The 11,128-nt window shown below is 46.0% G+C and overlaps 1 long non-coding RNA gene across 1 annotated transcript; it reads left to right on the top strand.

Moving 5' to 3' along the window:
* Window positions 1-3,297: 3,297 nt before the first annotated feature.
* Window positions 3,298-10,759, top strand: LOC108497532. Its single transcript, XR_001874850.1, has 3 exons — window positions 3,298-3,407; window positions 4,953-5,126; window positions 7,887-10,759. It is a non-coding gene; the product is annotated as an uncharacterized LOC108497532 (long non-coding RNA).
* Window positions 10,760-11,128: the final 369 nt, after the last annotated feature.

The following is an 11,128-nucleotide window of genomic DNA, read 5'->3' as shown; positions in this document are numbered from 1 at the left end:
GGTAATGCAGCACAGATCCCCCTGCAGGGCCCGTCCAGCTGTGCTGCCAGAGCATGGCAGGAAGTCCCTGGGCTCTTTTAAAAATTGGGTCCTCAGAGAGGAGCTGGAGAAGCCCTGTCTGGTCTGATGCTGTGCTCAGCTCTAGGTTTATGCCCAGGTGACGGGGCGATGCCTGACCCTGAGCACCACCTTGGCCGCACACCCAGAGTCCTGGTCCTGCAGCATTGCTTCAGTACCACTAGAACAACCACCTAAGCCGTGCAGTGGTGGGTTGCTGGACTTTTCTCTTCCTATAAAACCTTTTAAGCCCTTGCAAAAGCGGGAAGTATTACCAACAAAAAAACCCGCCTTGTTTCGCATTAGCAGCCTTTGCTTTCTCTGGCGAAGGTGGGACAATGGCCACACGCTGCATGGTATCAGTGTCACAAAGAACGGAACCAAAAGGCTTCAGCTCAGGACAAATAAAAGTAACATTGATTCCTTTTTATTTTTCCTTCTTTTTTTTTTTTTCCAGCTGGTATCAATACATTAAACAACCACGCTGGAAAAGTGAAATTGATTCAAGGCCTTCAGTGCTCCCTGCCAAAAAAGCCTCCTGCAAGGATCTATTCTGTATTGAATTACAGTCTGGAAAAGTTCAATAGGTTATTGTACAAACAGAGAGCAAAAGCCCGTCAACAATGGAGCCAAAGTGATTGTGCAGCTCCTTTGTGCTTGCCAGCCCCGAGCCCCTCGCAAGCTCGGATGTTAAATCAGTTTAATTAAAATGGTGGGCTTCAAATGCCTCGCATTTTTTTAATGCATCTCCCTGTGTAAAGACACGTAGGCTGAGGTTTAAAGCCGCCTGCCTGCACTGACAGCCCCTCCATCCCTTTCTTGGGCCCTAAATCACAGCGGATTTTTACAGCTGCTGAGCACTTTGGGCAGATGCTGGGGCTGAGCAGCACTAGCAGACTCAGCCCATCTAGAGCAGCTCCATGCTCCCTGCAGCCTGTCCTACCAGCAGAGGCAGTCCTAGGGTTCATCACATCTCCCTTTAGCAGAAGGTGCTGGTGGTACCTCTGAGCTGGAGGGACGTGCTGGGTGAGCACCTGTGGTTACCCTTTGGCCAGCCCGTGTCCTTGCAGGCTGGAGCTGTGCTTTGTGCTCTGTAAATGTACAGGGCTTGGCTGTGGGACCCTCCAGCTCCAGTAGCATCCCTGGAGGGACTGGATGCTCCCCAGGAAGCAGCAGGGTGAGGTCCCCGATGCTGCAGCAGGTTTGTCATGGGTCTCACTGCAGGGTTTCCTCCAAGCAGGCGGGAGACACTCATGAGCTACATCAGGATTTCTAAATCCCCCTCTCCATCTCTAATTAAGATTCAAATTGAGTATAGAAATCATGTGTAAGTAAGATGCTAATTATTAAAGTCATTGGTCTCCCAGACAATAAAGCAGCCTCACGTTTCTGGCCTGCCCAAGTTTTGAGGCAGCTCTGAGTCATAAATGTCTGGGATATCCGGAATCCACACTGGAGAAGTGTGTAAATGATTGATTTTGTGGAGAGGTAAAACCTCCACCTTGCTCTGAACAAAACCTCTTTACCCCAGCCCCAGCCTCAGCCAACCCTGGCCACATGTCTGGCTCTCTTGATAGCTCTGCTCCCTGTAATGACATACATCAAACTTTGGTCCCCCACCTCACTGAACACCTGGTGATGCCCTTGTCCATGCTGCACCAGTGCATTTATTTTCTCATTGGAGTAAGCAGGATTTTCTACTCTCTTCATTTACCGGCTTCTTGTGTTTTTTTCTGTGCTCCAGCTCTGGGTCATCCAGAAGGAGGGGGACAGTATTTCCCAGGGGTGCAAGGCTTTTGGGGTATATGATTTCAGGAGCTTCTATGGACAATAACTTGCACAGCTGTGCATGCACACACTGAGCACAGCTATTCATGGAGACACAGAGCTGTCCCTGAGAGCACAGAGCCTGTGTCTGGCACCCCAACACCCAGGGCTGTGGCCCTGCTCCACCCAGCCCCTGTGCCCCCATGGCTCTGTGCAGTTCCATGGGCTGCAGACATGGTTATCCTGGGCTGACAGGCAGATGGCAGCCAGCTCAGAGCTCCTTCTCTGACTGGACATCCCACAGTCCTTCTCCTCTAGCCATAAAAATAGCCCCATGAGCAGAGAGTGTGTTTGGAGAGACCAGGGCTCAGTTTGGTGTCCTTGCCATGATGTCTGCCCATCCCCTCCACACCATGGCTGTCCCCTCTGTCACGGTGAAGGAAGGCAGCAGAGCTGGCCAGCTGCAGCAGCAGGGTTCAGCAGATTTGTTCATGAGCAACAGAGCAAACCCACTGGGCAGGATGCACCAAATATCCTTCCTTTGTCCCCCAAGTGGACAACCTTCACAGCTGAATATCCTACCTAGGAGTCATGGGGCTTGGGGAAAAGGTGCTCTTAGTTCGAAAAAATATATGAAAGAATGGCTGGAAAATTATAGGGAGAGGGAAATTACATGGAAAGCAGAGCACAACCAGTGTGGGGCCAGGCTGGAAGGTGGGGGCAAAGCCACACCATGGGAGGATGAAGGTGGCTGGTGCTTTAGTGGCTGCAGCAAGGGCAGACTCACGGGAAAGAAAAGGCTTGGACTGCAGAAGAGAGGGATGCTAGCCTGGAAACACAGAGTGCAGTACCACACTGCACCAAAACGCTGGAATTAACATCAAAGCAATCCTGGAGCAAATGAGATTATGGTATGCATGTTAATGAGGCAGCAGCGCTAATCAGCCAGGATGCCTCGCTGGGAGGGCTGCAGTGCCAACTTGTGATTTTTGTTGTCAGGCTGGACCCAGTTTCCATTTGGAGTGAAGATTTTGTTTGGTTTTAAAAGCATCAGTATTTTTGTGGGGTTTCGGGCAATCTCAGATTTGATTTGATTTCTTCAAGTAGACGTCTGGCCCTCCAGGGTACAGAGAAGAACTTGGAAATGGGATTGAAGTGGTCCCCAGGGCCAAACTGAGAACCACTCCAAAGCCAAGGAGCAGATGAAAGTTGCCCAAAATGTATTTTACTCAGTTTTAAAACGTCATTATTTTTAAGCCAATCTCACCAGTTTGCAGAGCTGAGTGCACGGCTTTGCACACAAAAGGCAGTGTATTTGTGTGCCAAGGTTTCCTAAGGAATATGGAGCCAAGATGTGAGGGGTTCAGCTCTGCTCACACTTGCAGCAGGTTTTTTCCCAGTGCCACAATGCTGATGTCACAGTTATACTTCTCCACTGAGCTCCAAAACTGGAGCTTTCTAAAATCAAGGGCCCTCAAAAAAGCACTCGGTTGGGAGATGTGTAGCTTCAGGCAAAAAGCTGTAAAAGGGGCAGCCCCTCCCCAGGGAGGTTTAGCTGGGCTGGGGAAAAGGATGGCAGGAAGGTAAGGGTAAGAAGGGAATCATGAAGAAGGAAGGAATCGAGATAAGGAAAGGCAGATAAGCTGCTCACAAGAATTAAAAGGGCAGGACCCACAGCAGAGCACAGGCTGTGGTGAGCCCTATCTCTGCCTGAAACCTGGGGTGCTTCCAGAGGCCAGGGAACAGATTCATCCTGGTCAGAGAAGCTTTCAGGCAGGGTCAGGAAAATGGAAACCTTTCTGGGGCTTTTCATCTGTCTCTGTAGCAAAATGACCCCTTGGGAGACAGAGGAAGGTGGAGAAACAGCCACACCAGGGTATGGGAATGTTGCAGCATGTGCTGTGAGGGTTCAAACCACTCCAGGGATCAGCCCAAGTCTTTTCAAAGTTCCTCTTGAGCCCTTTTTATGGAAAATGCCATTCTGATCAACTCCTTCTGCAAGGAAACTAGACTTGTTTTGATCTGTTTTTCAAACAGCCTTTCTTCTTGATTGGAGAAATTGGCTTAAATGAGTCTCTCTCCTTTTTCCTAAGCAAGGCTGCAATTCATTTGTGCTTCCTTCTCCTTTCACCAATAATCTCATTTGCTGAAATTGTGAATAAAACAGAATTTGAGATATTTTAGTGTTTACAGAGCAGACCATGTTTTATGTTTGAGTTTGCCATGCAAACATGTCTCTTCTGCAGGTGGCTCTGAGCAAGGTGCAGCAGTGGCTACCAGGAGAGCTGATACTCAGTTCCCAGCTCTTGTCCAGCTCTGAGAAAATATATTTTCTCTTTCTGCTTCATGGAGAGCAATGATGTGGCTCAGCCCATGGAAATCTTTCCTGCCTTACTGCAGAGGAGCTGCAGATACCAAATGCATAGACCCGAGGAGAGCAGTAGAGCAGTGGAGGAATGGGGGAGTAACCAGACAGGCCTGAGAAGGTGCAGATGTACCTCCCTTCTGCCACAGATTTCCATGGCTGGGAAAAGAAGCTGTTCAGCAGTGCTTTCCATGCCAGGGAAATCATTAACAAATTAATCATTTACTAATTAAACGGCATGACACCCGTGTAAAGGGAGTGTGATTATCCTATAAGTCAGGAAACTAAATGGCATTCCTGATTTTAGACCAAATTTGCCCTTCTTACAACCCCACAGTTTTGCTCTGTGGCCAGAAAAGGTTCTTCAGAGCACCCACCTCTTCTCACCAGTGAGAGAAACCACCCTGATGTGCACAACGTCAGGCACAATTGCTGCCTGATGGCTGTTCCCAGGCTCCTGCTGGAAAGTGCTGGAGGCTTGGCTGGGGTTTTTTTACATGACCTTTCTGTATGTAGTGGATGCTGGAGGGTTGGAAGATCCAGGCAAGGAGGTGTGGCTGCATCCTTGCTGGGCATCCCAAAGGCTTGCTGGGTGCACTCACACCCTGCACCAACCCTCCAGACAAACCTCAGTCTGCAAAAATTATCCAGAGTCAGGAGAAGTGAGCATAATGAGACCCAAAGTCTGATCTTCTTTTCACTCTTCTGATTGTATTTGGATCACATATGTGAAATTAAACCCCTGCTTTATCCCAAATGACAGCCTCTGGCAACAGGCTTCATCTGTGGCGTATAAGAACACATTTATTTAAAAATGAGAAGGAGTGGAATTGGGAAGGCAGAGCAGTGGCAGCGCTGGTCATGAAGCCCATGGAATCCCCTTCCTCACTATATGTTGGAATCAAGTCTCTGGGATGCAGTGAAAGAAAATTTAGAGGTAAAATACCAAATTATTCCATTGCAGGAATGTTTGTCCTTGGTAAGACCTCTCATAAAATCCCTACCAAAGTGCCTTCCACTGAAGTGCTCAGATACAGCAGAAACTCCCCAGAAATAAAGCCAAAATTTTCCTCCTTCCTTCATGATCCTGAGGAGTCCAGCTCACAGTGCTGACACAGCCCGAGCCCTGTGCACCTCCATGGGGTTGTCACAGGTATTTACTTTTGCTAAGTGCAGCTCATTATTATTGCCTCCTCTGGAGCTGTTGAGCAATGAAAACTAATTCCCCACGGCCTTGCCCAATAACTTTTGGAACAATATACTTTCCAGTTCTCTTTACTTTGTGTTCTGGTTCCACACACTCAATCAGCTGCGGGTGTCACGCGGTGAAGTGGCCCTGCCTGCCGCAGAGAGAAAAGCGAGCTGGACTGTGCTGGGCGGTTGTTTGCTTTGTGTTGTACACACAGAGTAAAAATTAATTCAGGAGCAGCCAGGAAAAAAAAAAAAAAAAAAACCATTGAGATTAGGAGCACAGAGATATAATGGTCTGGAAACCAAAGCCTTGCTGACTCCAGGAAAGTAAGCAACATCTAAGACGGCTCGTTTCCCCATCATAATTCAATACAAATAAAGGGAAGAAGGTGGATGGAAATGGAGTAAATTATTTCACTGCCTAAAGCGACAGATGAGCAAAAACAACTGGGCTGGCTTCTCCAGGCTTTCAACACTTTTGCATGCCTTAAAAGATACCACATTCAGCCACCTGCTATTGAACTTCATGGTGACTGTCCATCCAAAGGTTACAACAACCAGGCAGCCCAGTGTGGTTTCCCAGCTTGATTTCCTCAGCAGGATTTTGTACGGATAAGGTGACACAGGGGTGATGTTAAAGAGCCTTCTCACCCATTCACTGCTCCTGGGAAAATAAGGAAGCTTTTATCCTTTGGGCACAGCAGCAAAACACAGTTTGAGTTGCTCATTAGGGATCAGATTTGGCTGTTACCTCTTTTTGGAGGCTCCTGCCTGCTGCCCAGTGCACACCCTAGACAAGCCCCATTTTTCTAAGTCATAGCACATCTTTAATTCAAACACAAAGTGAAAGGATGCTGGAAAGCCACTGGCCTTTATGGTTTATTAAGCATCTTGTGCAGGCATAATTTTTTTTTTTTTTAAACTTGACCATTTCACCCTTGTGTTACACCTCACAAAGCCCACCAAGCCACTACCTGTCCTGCAAAAAGATGGACGAATTATGGGGGAAATCCCACCTCCCTTACTGAAAGATTCTGTAATTCTATTTTTTTAAAAAAGAATAACAGTCATATTTATAAACAACTCTTTATTAAACCGTCCAAACATATCATCTGCACTGGAGGATGTAAGGGCTGACACCAGACAAAACCATCAGATTGCTCTGAGAAAATGCACTGGCTTGTCTTGACAATTTAGGACTCTGTGGAATACCCTGTTCATATTTGCTGTTGATTTTAAGACTGAAATTTGCAGTATGAAAACAGACATGTCCAAGAAAGCATTGCTCAGCTTAAACTTAAAAGGACAGAGATGCAAGATTACAGCAGAGAGATGCAGCTCCTGGCTCCCAGCCCTTTCTTAGGAACCAGCTTTCACTTTGCCTTGGGCTTTTGGTCTATCAGCATCTAATGAAAGATGACAGTGCAGGCTCCCTTAGGGGCTAACGTGGGCAATTTCAGTTCTGGCATTTTAATTTATCTGTAACCAGCAGTTTTCAAAAGGGTAGAGCTAAAAAAGAACTTGGCTTGGTCACACACACACACACACAGACAAAAAGGGGGGAGTTGTGACATAAAATGCATGAGGAGGTTTGCTTGGGTTTAACTCCTTGGGCTCCTGCGACACTGGAGCCTGGAGCGGTGGCTGAGTCTCTTGGCGTGATGGCTGGACTCTGTTAACCCTCTGCAGCTGGTTTCTCTTTAGGTGAAGTGGATTCCTCCGTGGTTTATGGCTGTTGGTTTTAGTGCCGGGCACATCTACAATATTCCTGACAGTTAAGGCCTCGACTTTTCCCATTTATTAATCCCCAAAGTTGCATTCAGACACTGTAATGGCAGGGGGTTAGCTTAGGATCAGTAGCAGCCATAAATCCAGAATTAAAGGCTGTGGGTTCGTCTCCAAGTCGCCCCGTGGTGCCTGGGTGCTGCGGGGGGTCAGAGCCTGCTGCGGGCAGACGTGAGCACTCACACACTCACCACGTGTGCAGCTGCCCCTGCGGCACCCTGGGCAGCCATGGGTGCCCTGCCCATGCCCCAGGGAGAGAGGAGTAGCTCACTCCTCACTCTGGACTGCCCATGGCATTTTTGTAGCTGTGTTTCCTGTGATCCCACGTGCCTGGGTGTGCAGAACGGAGGGTTATCATGGCAAGCTCGGTGCTGACGCAGCCGGGGCTGCGGAGCCGCTGCTGAGTGCGCCTGGCACCGGCTCACATCCGAACCTCATCAGCAGCTTTTGACTCCATCTACTTGTTCCCTGGCATGTTCCATCACACCCTCCAGGCACCTGGTGAACCTCCAGGCACCCAGTACCACCAGTGAGCTCCTGAAGGATGGATCCAACCCAGCCCCTGCCTGACCTGCGTTGGGGTTGCAAAAAAAACATCGTTCGGGATCAAATGGGTTAAATCTTTTAAAATTTATTTGTTTAATTATTTATTTTACTTCTTTCCAGGGAAGAATTTCACTTTGATTTTTTTTTTCTTTTTTTTTCTCCCTGTTGCCTCCAGAGGACCAGGCAATTCCAGGCACAACTCTAGCAGATGGTTTTGGTGATGGAAAGCACAAGGGGATTGCTCCCAGGAGCTGCTCAGGCAGTTAAGTCAAAAATGAACTGATGCATGTAGCAAGCCACGGCCCTGGCCCAGCTGACTCCAGACACTTCCCTCTGTACAGGCAGCCTGTGCTGCCCCCATTTATACACCCAGCTTTCTCTGCCTTTAATCAGAAAGTCTTCTGGAAGGGGGGATTGGCCCTCTCCTGAGCTCCCTGAGCCAGTTTGTGTCAGAGAAAACAGCGTGTGAACCCCTTCAGTTCAGCCATACCTCTGCTGATCCTGCCCACCACAGCATCGCCCTGACACCCCACCCTGATGCAAACCTGATCGTGCTGGAGACCAGATTATTTTTTTTAATGTTTACACATTGTAATGTAAAACCTTCACCTTTTGTCCATGGCAAATATCGCCAAAGTTGTGAAGTAAGAAAAGCAAATTCATATTTTGTCAATATTAGCCCAATAAACAAAATTTGAGAATTAAATGCATTCTGTGCTTAGCAAATGAAAGTTAATTTCTGTTACGTGAGAACTGACTTTCTTAACAACATTTCCCTTGCTTTAGTGAAATAATCTAGAGGCATATTAGGAAATACAAACATTTTTCAGGAGAACTATACATAATTTATAGGGAAGCAGATCTGAATTAGCTATAGCATTGCCCTGAGCCTTCCTACAGTCCATAGGTCTGGATCTCAGCTGTGCACATGGATCTGCTCCCTCTCTCTGATGAAAACCTCTCCCAGAAACAGTTAAACACAAGAAACCAGAAATGATCCATAAATTAGGTCTGGCTATAGGTTCAAAATCATAAGTTATGGCCTATTGACCTCATACTCTGAGGGGAAATCAGAAGCATTTTTCTAAAGAGCCACCACTGGAGGAAGGGAGGTTTAATATATGGCACAGCAGAGCCCTGCTGCAAATAAATACAGCGCTGCATAATTGCAGGGAAAATCAATAAATAGCATGGTGGTTAAAATAAAGATATGCATATTGAGGGTTCGGGTTTATAGGTGTGAATGATTGTTTCCCCAGAAGCAGAGGAAGATTTTTTTTCCTGCGTTAAAGCCTCTAAATACAACAGAGGCAACGGCTCCTCCACTGTCCCTTTTGCAAGGAGCAAGTTTCAGCCATTGTCTTCCTCAGAGCAGCTATCTGGAGTCGTCATTATTAACATAATTAATAAGTGCAGTTTGCTCATTTGAAAAATCCCGGTGACTTTTGCCGCTCGGGCGTCACGTCAGCGCAAGACACAAAAAATCGCTGTGACAACTGTTTTGCAAGTTCAGGTTTTATTGACGAGCACCACAAAGAGATGAAGCCCAGAGCAAGTCCCTTTTCACTTTAATATTTAAACCTCTTTTAAGAGGACATCAATATTAACTCCCGTAATTGATGCTGACAGGTGACTGTCTGACCATAAAAAAGACAAGCGATAGAACTTAAAAAAAAAAAATCTAATAATGACAACCATGACGTGCTGGTCAGTGCAGTGAAGGACAGTGGGATGAGGGATCGAGGTCTCCTGCATCCCTTACCTGTTGAAGTGGACCTGGTGATGCACCCAGGAATGGAGGGGACCCTTTGGCCTCAGCTGATTTTGTTCCCCCAGGTAAATCCCTGAATCTCCTGGATGAGAAACCCATCCTTGCTCAGCCTCAAGATCAGCCAATGCTTTTAATAAATAAATACCAATTGTAGCTAGTTAACCTCAGGATTTCCAGCATTAAAGAGATTTCCCACAGGAACCAGAGAGCACTAGAGGAATGGATAAATGCAAAGTTCATGGGAAAGAGCACACGGCCCTTCGCAAATCCCGATGTGAGGGGGAAATACCCAGCAAGTGACTGTGAGACACACTCCAAAAATAGTGATTTATTGGACAGAGCTTTCTGATTTTCATTGATCCTGTTCTGAGAAATGGGTGCATTGTTTCTGTTAAAATCTGGGCTAAAAATTGTCAAAATTTGAAACAATGTGAAACTAAGTTTTAACGTAAAGAGTTACATGACCTGAGTATAGTTATTATTGTTGCTCCATCTATAATCCAACCAGAAGGAACTGTTCAGTAAATCCTCTCCATTTATTTAAATGGAGATATATAGTTTTGCTGCATTTGAGTTCTATGCAGAATATGTCATAAAACCAAAACTAGCATGATAAAGCTGATAAAAGTATTTTGAATTGTGACTTCTTTTTTTTTATCTTTTTGAAATTGAAGGCAGGGAAACAGCTAAAATATCTTGTACACATTAAAAAACAGAACAGTGTTCACTACAGGGGAAAATATTTCTTGAATAGAAAATTGGGATAATGGTTTAATGGAAAAATTATCAGTGACAATACTTCACTTTTTCTCCCAATCAGTTGAATGGTTGCATAGACAGAAATCTTTCTGAATAAGGCATTCCAGTTAAGCCATTTTAGGTACTTCCACTCTTACATTCATCCTTAAACGAAAACCAGCAAAATTCCTTCTCAGCGCCCCTCTCCCAGCAAACAGCTCCTGCTCTGTAAGTGCTTAACCAGGATATCCCATCCAGTCCTTTTATTTATATCCTTTGTGTTTTTCCTCTGTGCTTTGGGGTTCACTGGGCAGTTTTTTCTCCTTGCAGAGGAAGATGCACAACAGAAGAACTGGGATTAAAGAGACAATAAAATGTCCTAACCGCTGCCATGCGGCAGGGAGCAGGATACAGATTTAGTGCTAACAACAGAAAACAGGAGAGCTTTGTAGCAATTAAAGCTGAGCAAAACCCACCAAATGCTGGAGAAAATAAAGGGGAGCGGAGTGGAAATCATTGTGGTATTATGAGTCTTAAAAAAAAAAAAAAAAAGAATCAATATTCTTATTGTTCCCTGCAACAGTCTCACGAGGAGGGAAGAGCTGTGCCCAAGACTCTGACTGGCTGCAAAGTAAAAGATTAGCAGTTAGATCCTTATCAGAAATGGCACTGGGAAGCCTTTGTTTAACAGGCCTACTTGAACCAAAGCTATCTTGACTGATTACCACTGTTAGGATTTGAAACTGCTAGTGTTTACATGTATATATACACTGTTAGTATTTAAAAGAAAGACAACCACTGCCATGAGCTAGCTGGCAGCAAAAGAGGGTGCTTTAAATAACCATATTAGTTTCTACAACAAATAATACTAAGTTAAAACTACATTTGTGTGCACACGTATGTGTGTG

Source organism: Lepidothrix coronata, unplaced genomic scaffold (assembly GCF_001604755.1).
Source record: "Lepidothrix coronata isolate B3197 unplaced genomic scaffold, Lepidothrix_coronata-1.0 Scaffold49, whole genome shotgun sequence".
Taxonomy (NCBI): domain Eukaryota; kingdom Metazoa; phylum Chordata; class Aves; order Passeriformes; family Pipridae; genus Lepidothrix; species Lepidothrix coronata.
The sequence above is the reverse complement of the archived record's forward strand: the minus strand, read 5'-3'. Positions and strand labels throughout refer to the sequence as shown.